Below are 8,698 nucleotides of genomic sequence, written 5' to 3'. Positions count from 1 at the left end.
CCACATTTTGCGCCCTCTCCATGTCAGCCTCGGTCCTCACGACTTCCATTTTTGCGCTCATTGCTTCGAACTCGACCTTGCTCCTCTGGCCCTCTACCTCCGATTGTAAACGTCCAAGTCATTCGACGGCATCATGCTGGCGACGGCCTATCTCGACTATTCTCCCGACCGTCTGCAAAACAGTAAATTAAAACCAACACAATATTTGCATAAAAGGGAAAGACAAGGTCAAGGTATATACCAGAAGAGCCAATTGAGCGGCTAACGCTATCGTCAGCAGATCTGGCTCTGCCAGGAAAGCCGTCTTGTCAGCCGGCAATGAGATGGACGTAGCCATGCTCAACACCATGGCTGGGTCTTTAATAGTTGACGCGTCAGAGGAGATTGGCGTGTTTTTTATTTTTGGTTGAATGACAAAGGGCACAATCACATCCGATTCCTTCAAACGCGGGCATTTGTCTGCACAGTTTTCTTCACAGACGGTCGAAAACTCGACAGGACGCTTCTCCATCCGCTCAACCTCTTCATTGGTCTGCACAACCGACTCGGACTCGGTCTGCAGAATCACCACAGACTCAGCACTTCGAGTCTAAGCCGTTTCCTCCTCGATAACAGGCAGGGAGGGCTAATTTTCGGCGGCAGGTGGCACTTCAGATCGAACGGCCTTCACTCTTCGCCGCGCGGCCATCCTTTCCACGTTTTTCTTTTTGGCAAGCTGTGTGAGGTTTAACCCAGCCATGTCTTCGGGATATGCACCGGGAAGGTCCTCTAGACCAGTAAAAATGTCATCAAACGGAAGGTCCCCTCAGCTCGAAGTGGACGGAGGATTGGCTGAATTGAGGCCGGCTTCCTCAAAGGCCAACTTTAAGGCCTTGTCTACTTCGGCTTTCAACTCGTCTGACTCAGTGGCCTCAACTACTTCTGCCTGCTCTGAATCGGACCCCTCGAAACCAACTTGCCGCAAGTTTTTGAAGTCGGTCAAAATAAGAGTGGTAAGAAACTCTTCACCCTTCGGAATTAGGATGTTTTCTGCCGCCGAGAAGGTCGTCTATGTCAGCTCGTAGCGAAGCAGAACGTGGGCTGCCCTCTCTTGTTTCTGAAGACTCGGACGGTTGAAATATTTGAGCGCGACTTTGATTTTCGAAAGAACGGAGTCGTCGGTTGAAGTCGAGACTTTCTTCAAATCGTTTCCTACAAAAGCGAAACCATGAGGTCTCAAAAATGAAGCTTTATAAATATAATAAAAAATAAACACAAGAAGCTTTACCGCCACCTGGTTCGCCCCTCCATCTAGGAATAGGATCGAGGTGATCCTCACCTTCGCCGAATTCCCAGTTACCTTGGACAACGACCATAACATCATCGACTAGCTTTCCAGAACTGGAAAGCATAGTCACTAATTGATGGTCAGTGTCCTTGGCCCTAAGAAAATAGCGTCCATGCCGACCAAAAGACTTGGCCAAGGCATAACAATGACGAATAGCAGGTATGCCGAGGTTAATCCTAAGGCGATGGTTAGCTCTATAATCCCCATTACGATTCTAAAAAAGTTGACATTGGATTGGGAAGGGATTAGACCCTAATGGCAAAGCACAGCCCTAAGGAATGGGTGAAGGGGGAAACAGACTCCACCCTCTGTGATTGATAGGAGAGGGAAGACGATCGTGGTTTCATCAGCTCTTTCCATATCGAGGGTGCCGTCTGTCACGAGTGACAGATGGACGTTATCAGGAATGGAAAAATGACGTCGAAAGCCAAAAATTCGATTCGAGGAGAGGAGATCTTTCAAATGTTTTGTCATTTCCTTCCACCTATAGGAGTATGCTAAACCAAAAACAAACCAAAAAAAAGGATTCAAAGCCGAGAGGGAGAGAACTTACAAGAGATGAAGAGGATAGTGAAGGAAAGGAAGTTGCAGAGGTAATTCGGAAGGCAGTCCAGCGCCGAGCACCTAAAAATGTGTATGTATTTGAAAAGACGTCGAAATTTTAAATCACAATAAATAGAAGTGTATGACGGAGCGGGAAGTTGAAATGATAATCGAGAGGCGTATGCTCAGACATCTGCGTTGGAATGAGGTCAGCCACTGAATTTCGACTCTGACTTTTCGAGTTCGAAACCAAACACTCCAGCTAACTGTCGTTAGTGGAGTGCTTGGGGGGCAATTGTGGGGGCTGAATAATAAGAGACATAAATAGGTCGAATAATGGAACCAGGAGTCAAATATATACATCGCATTCGGCCCTAGTCAGCCAAATGGCCGGTTGATTAAGAGGGGGCGAGTGGAAAGTGATTTGCAGCAAAAGGAGCCGTATAAATAGTTATACGGCAAATCGAAAGTGGGACCAACCCTGAGGCCCAGGAAAGAAAAGATATAAATAGAAGAACGTTAGCCAGAAAGAGGTATGTGAGAATCATTACGCTTAACTTAAAATACAAGTAATCCAGAGAGTAGAGATTGACTTGCCCGTCGGAGTGCTAATTCTGGCACCCCCGACCGGAGTGTTTATTCATTTTTAGGTGACTAGCTGAGAATCACGAGCGTCCCCCAGAATCAGAAGAGTATTTCCAAACCACTTCCCCACAGTTTTAACTCTTTGTGTCTTCAATTTGAGTAGCTTATGTCGTAATTTCATTAGCTAGACTTGTATATATATATATATGTATGTATGTATAAATGTATGTGTTGATTTGAGCTTGTTGAGTAAGATTGAGAACAATGAGGGTGAAAATTAGTGATTGTTGTAGGAGTTACACTACTTATGATGAAATATCATTGTTTATGATTTATGATTGCCTCAATTTCATAAAGGAGAGGAAAACCCCAATTTTTTTTTATCATTTTTCTCAAAAACCCTAATTTCCGAACTTAATTTATAAAAAAGGTTTACTCAAATAATTTCTAAAATGTGAAATTGAGTGTAATTACTTGGTTTTGGGTTTGAAATGCAAGTTTGAAGATTCCTTTTTTATGTTGAACTTGAGATGAGATGATGAATGATGACGGGAATGCCTAGATTTATGAAAGGAGAAGAGTTGCACTATTGTGGATTGATATCACCTTAGGAAACTTATGCATTATTTACAAATTCATACATCACATGCATTGTCCATTCCTTTTGGTATTACTTTGGTGCCAACAGTGGAAAGTTAGAAATGGTGGTAATTAGCCTATGAGCCCGGGTAGTGAGTCGAGTTGGATTTGAGTTGCGTGTTGTAATTGGTACCTACGCGGGGAGTCAAGGTGTCCAATTGCCCTGTTTGCGTATATCACCGGACGAATGCGGGAAAATGTTTTGGGGTGTCCAGGAGCCCAAAGTTTTCTGAGACTTGAACTAATCTCAGAAACTCTTTCTTGAGGGAGGTTTGCAAGTAAGAAAACAAAGTTTTCTCATTTTTCCTTGCGTTTTCTTCTAAATAGTAGGTAAACACTCTTTTTTTTATATATTTTATTTCAATACCTATTTTGCTTTATTTTTCAGTATTCATTCATGCTGGGGTGTTAGTTTATCATTCTAGGGTGTTAGTTTTGTCCACTTTTTCGCTTTATTTCGCATGTTTTCTTCATTTTTCTTAGAACAGTATGCTTGTGTTAGTCGTTATTTCTACATGCATATGGCCTGGTGTAAACATCATGTATATTAGTTTTGTATTATTTTAATTGTTATTTGTCTTTTTGTAAGTTAAATCATGTTAAAACCCTTAAACCGGGTCTAGGTTGCATTTTGTATGCACTAGCTGCATAGTAGATCATATTTATTTATGCCTTTGCATGAAAGACGTTAGAAGTGGGCGCATGGCTAAGGCCTAGTTTGGGAAGACTAAATAAGTGCACTTTTTGAATTTTTATGAAATATGGGTTGGGTTTGGATTGGGTTTGAAGTGATGTGTTAGAGAGGTGATGTGACTTAAATAAGATGATGTGACTTAAATAGGACAGTGACTTTTTGACTTTTTATTTTTTTTTCAATCATGCCAAACTTAACCTAAGTTTCTTTGTCCTTAGCATATGTGTGTTTCTTACATTGCCTTTTCAATTTAGGTGTCTTCTATGCAAAATTGGTTGTTTTGGATGTTGTTATGAGTGTGTTTATTTTAGTTCAAGTTTGCCATGTTTTATTTAAAATCTATTTTTGATGGAAAATCTTTATTTTAATGAAAGATATTGCTTTATTTTTGAAATTAAAATGAATGACACTTGTTTTATTCAAGTCACATAATTTTAGAAGTAGTTAAAGGTTTTTAGGCTAATAATGAAGTTTGTAAATAATTAACCACTACAATAAATTTAAAAAAATAGAAAATTAATAGAGACCAATCTTCGAATTGAGCAAAAAAGGGTACTTTCATTCAATGACTTTCCCCTTTTATACCTAAGTTTCTGAATCCAGAATTTCCTAGTTATCATGGACTAGTCTTTAATGTAATTTTCATTATTAAAGATTTCTTAATTCTCCATTTACAAAAAATTGTGTGACGATTTTTTGTTAATCAAAGCGAATTGCACGGATCTTAAACTCAAAAAAAAAAAAAAAAAAAAAAATGAAAAAAAAAAAATAATAACAATGGCGCCCACACATGCCCGTAAGTAATAACAATCTCTTGGTAATAATGAACGATCTTCTTTGCTTGATTACTGTAAAAAAAACAAAAACAAAATAAAATAAAATATGCCACAGCATCACATTAATGAGGATTCTTTGTAGTCTTTTGTTTTACTTTGGTTTTGCTATATTTCTTTGTTTTATTTTAGTCAAACAGTTTCTGAAATATTATATATCATATTTATTTTATTATTTTATTGACTTAATTAATTAATTGTTTTGTATTTTTTTTCTTTCTTCGTTTTAGCTTTGTCATTTTTTTTAAATATAAATATAAAAAAATAAGGAACCTGTAAAATTTATTTTTAAAAAATAATACAAAATATTATTTATTTATATTTTTTAATAATAATAATAATAATAATAATAATAAGAAAAAAAAGAAGAAGAAGAAGAAGAAGATGATGATTTTTTTTTTTTTTTTTTTTTTTTTCAGTAGAACATCTCATCCAATACAAAAGTGGTGAATCCCAAGTTGAGTGTTTGGAAGTCAAATCACCAAAACTAGTTGGCTATCGGATAGAGGGTCCCTGCTGTGCCCCCTCCCTACTGTTCCTGCTGTGCCGTAAAACGGCACAGATTCACCATTTTTTTTTTTCTCTCATGTTGTCACTATGTTTTTTTAAACTCTAAAATATTAAAAAAATAATTTAAGAATTAAACCTAAACTCTAAATCCTAAATCCTAAAATAAAAAAAATATATTTTAAAAATTAAATCCTAAATTCTAAATCCTAAAATAAAAAAAAATAAATTTTAAGAATTAAACCCTAAACCCTAAAATAAAAAAAATTCAAAATTAAACCTAAACTCTAAAATCAAAAAAATTAAAAATTAAACCTAAACCCTAAACCCTAAAATAAAAAATAAATAAATTTTAAGAATTAAACCCTAAATCCTAAACCCTAAAATAAGAAAAAAAAATAAATTTTAAAAATTAAACCCTAACCCCTAAACCCTAAAATTAAAAAAAAAATTAAGAATTAAACCCTAAACCCTAAAATAAAATAAAAAAATTTATCCCTAAACCCTAAAATAAAAAAATTAAATTTTAAAAATTAAATCCTAAACCCTAAAATTAAAAAAAAATAAATTTTAAGAAAAAAAAAAAATATATATATATATATATCAAACTGTGCCGTTTTACGGCACATCAGCAACATAGTAGGGAGGGGGCACAAGAGTGACCTCGCTCCCTTGGCTATCATAAGTACTACTCTACTGGTGACCATTGGTAAGCGCCATCAAAACATTCACACTTTACCAGTTACTACTATAAAGAAATTAGTACCTACTTTGGCAGGTTTTCGGTCTTTTACGAAGGATCACAAGTCAACCGAATCATATTTTCAAAATTTTACATTACTTGGATTCACTAATAATTACCCTAACAAGTTTAAACAAAACATCCAATATTTCTGATTTTCCAATTTCAAAAATTTAATCCAAAATGTACAATCTATATGATGAGATATGAATGGTCCATGCATATGCCAAAATGGTTTCACTTTTCTTAAGTTGTTAACAAATTTCTACAATAATTGTAATCTTCCACCAATTGCCACCAATAATTATCTCAAATTGTATTCAACATATTACGATCATAGAAATATTTCCCACTTTCCGAAAAATAGCTCAATACCAACATCATCTTCAATTTCCCAATCCTAGGGATTTTGATTTTGATTTTGATTTTTGAAAAATTTAGGACTTAAAATTATTTTAGGGCAAAACCTTGGAATTCATGTACAATCCTTTACATTTGAAGAGAAATTTTGAATGATTAAGAATATACATTAAAGTCTCAATTTTTTGATGCATTACATTTTAATTATACAAAATCTCTACACATTTTCATAAAATTCATAGCTAGGAGAATACCATATATACATCTCAAAATCATATTTACAAAGGAAAGAAAATTCCTACACCTCAAGTTAGAAGATGAGAAGGAAGGACCCGAAAATAGAAAGTGTTCAAAAAGGAAAAAAAAAAAAAGTCAATTTCGGTGAGGTTGAAGTCCTCAATCACTAAAAGAACAAGCACTTTTGGCGACTAAATTTTTAGTCACCAAAAGTCAAGTTTTAGTTGGCAAAGGCTCTTAGCGACCAAATTTGTTGGTTGCCATATTAGTCGTTGAAGACTTGTCGAGAAAAGCAATTGGCGACTAAAAAAAATTTAGTTGCTGAAAGTACTACATTGTCGACTAATGTTTTAGTCGCCAAAAACATTGAAATAAAATTAAATATCTAATTTTCAGCAACTAAAACTTGTTGTCGCCAAAAACATCAATTATTTATAACGACTAAAGTTTTAGTCGTCAAATATTTTATGTTCTTCCTAATATTTTAGTCGCCTAAAGTCTAATTGTTTTTTGATTACTAAATGTTTTGTCACCTAAAGTCTGATTTTTTTTTTCGCTACTAAACTTTTGGTCGCCAAAAGTTTATTGTTGTTCATCTTATTTTTGTTGGCTACTAAATATTTTAGTGGCCTAAAGTTTGATTGTTTTGGGGACGAATTACACTAATAGTCCCTATTGTTTGGAACTCGTGTCACTTTGGTCCTTCACTTTTCAATTGTGACACATTTGATGTTGAATTTTGAATGTTGTTCCAAATAAAGACAATTGAAGTTACAGCTGCTTAATTTCAAGGGAAAAATCATCAATTTGATAAAATATAAACTAATTTGACAAAAATAAATGTCAAAAAAATATTTCTAAATTTTTAAAAAAATTTTCTACTCACAAAATATAAAATTATGTAAAATTTGGTAAATCATTAGACACTTATTTATTTAGGTTTTTAATAATTAATTTTTATTATGTGTTTGGATGATGATCTTGTAATGGATAATTGTTAGGATTTTAATATATAATCGATATATTTAATATATGAAATGTTTTTAGTTTTGGATTTTTTTCATTTAATGAATTGGTTTAATAACGATATCAAAGTTGTTGCCATATTTAGCTTTTGAAAAAATAAAAACTAATTAAATGAAAATAAAAACAACCACCTATTACATGATCATCATCCAAACACAAAATAAAAATTAATTTAGTAAAAATAATGTCTAAAAGATTTATGAATTTTGCATTTTTCTTTAGTAGGTAGAAATAATTTTCAAAAATGCAAAAATATTTTTTTGACATATATTTTTGTCAAATTAGTTTATATTTTATCAAATTGACTATTTTACCCTTGAAATTAAGCAATGGTATCTTCAATTGTCCTTATTTGGAACAAGATTCAAAATTTAGGGTCAAATGTGTCACATTGAAAAGTTGGGGACCAAAGTGACACAAGTCCCAAACTATAAGGACGTTTAGTGTAATTCGCCCATTGTTTTTTGCTACTAAACTTTTTGTCGCGTAAAGTGTGATTGTTATTTGGCTACTAAACTTTTTGTCGCCTAAAGTCTAATTTTTTTTTGCTACTAGACTTGTAGTCACCAAATGTTTTTTTGTTCTTCATTTTACTTTTTTTAACTACTAAATATTTTAGTTGCCTAAAGTTTGATTTTTTTTTTTTTTTTTTGGCTACTAAACTTTTTGTCACCTAAAGTGCAATTGTTTTTTGTCTACTAAAGTTTTAGTTTCCAAAAGTTTTTTTTTTGTTTTAATTTTTTTTAGCTGCTAACAATTTAGTCAATAAAATATATTGCTCATTTTTTAACTACGAAATGTGTGGTCGCCAAAAACATGATTCTATGGCTTTTTTTTCTTCTAAAAATTCTAATTTGTCCACAACCTGTATTTATTCTGTGCAACCTGTACAATGTACATAAACAAAACAATACATATATTACCAATCATTCCACAATTTGCATCCATTTCACTTTAAACCATCCAAAAATGAATTTAAATGTCAAAATCCATAAAAACAAACTATAGTCCAAATTAAAATAATAATTTTATATAAAACGGAGAGCCATACAAAAACCAAGGCCTCCGTATACAAGAAAGAAAAAAAAAAGAAAAAGGACTCACTACCATGTCAAATGTCCATTTGGTGCATGGTAATTTGTACCATGACAAAAGGTAATCTATAACATTCCAGTAATGATTAGTGCAATGCCAAAAGTTATCTG

The sequence above is a fragment of the Camellia sinensis genome, chromosome 5, assembly GCF_055761805.1.
Source record: "Camellia sinensis isolate YWXY chromosome 5, ASM5576180v1, whole genome shotgun sequence".
NCBI lineage: Eukaryota > Viridiplantae > Streptophyta > Magnoliopsida > Ericales > Theaceae > Camellia > Camellia sinensis.
This window is presented reverse-complemented; position numbering follows the sequence as displayed.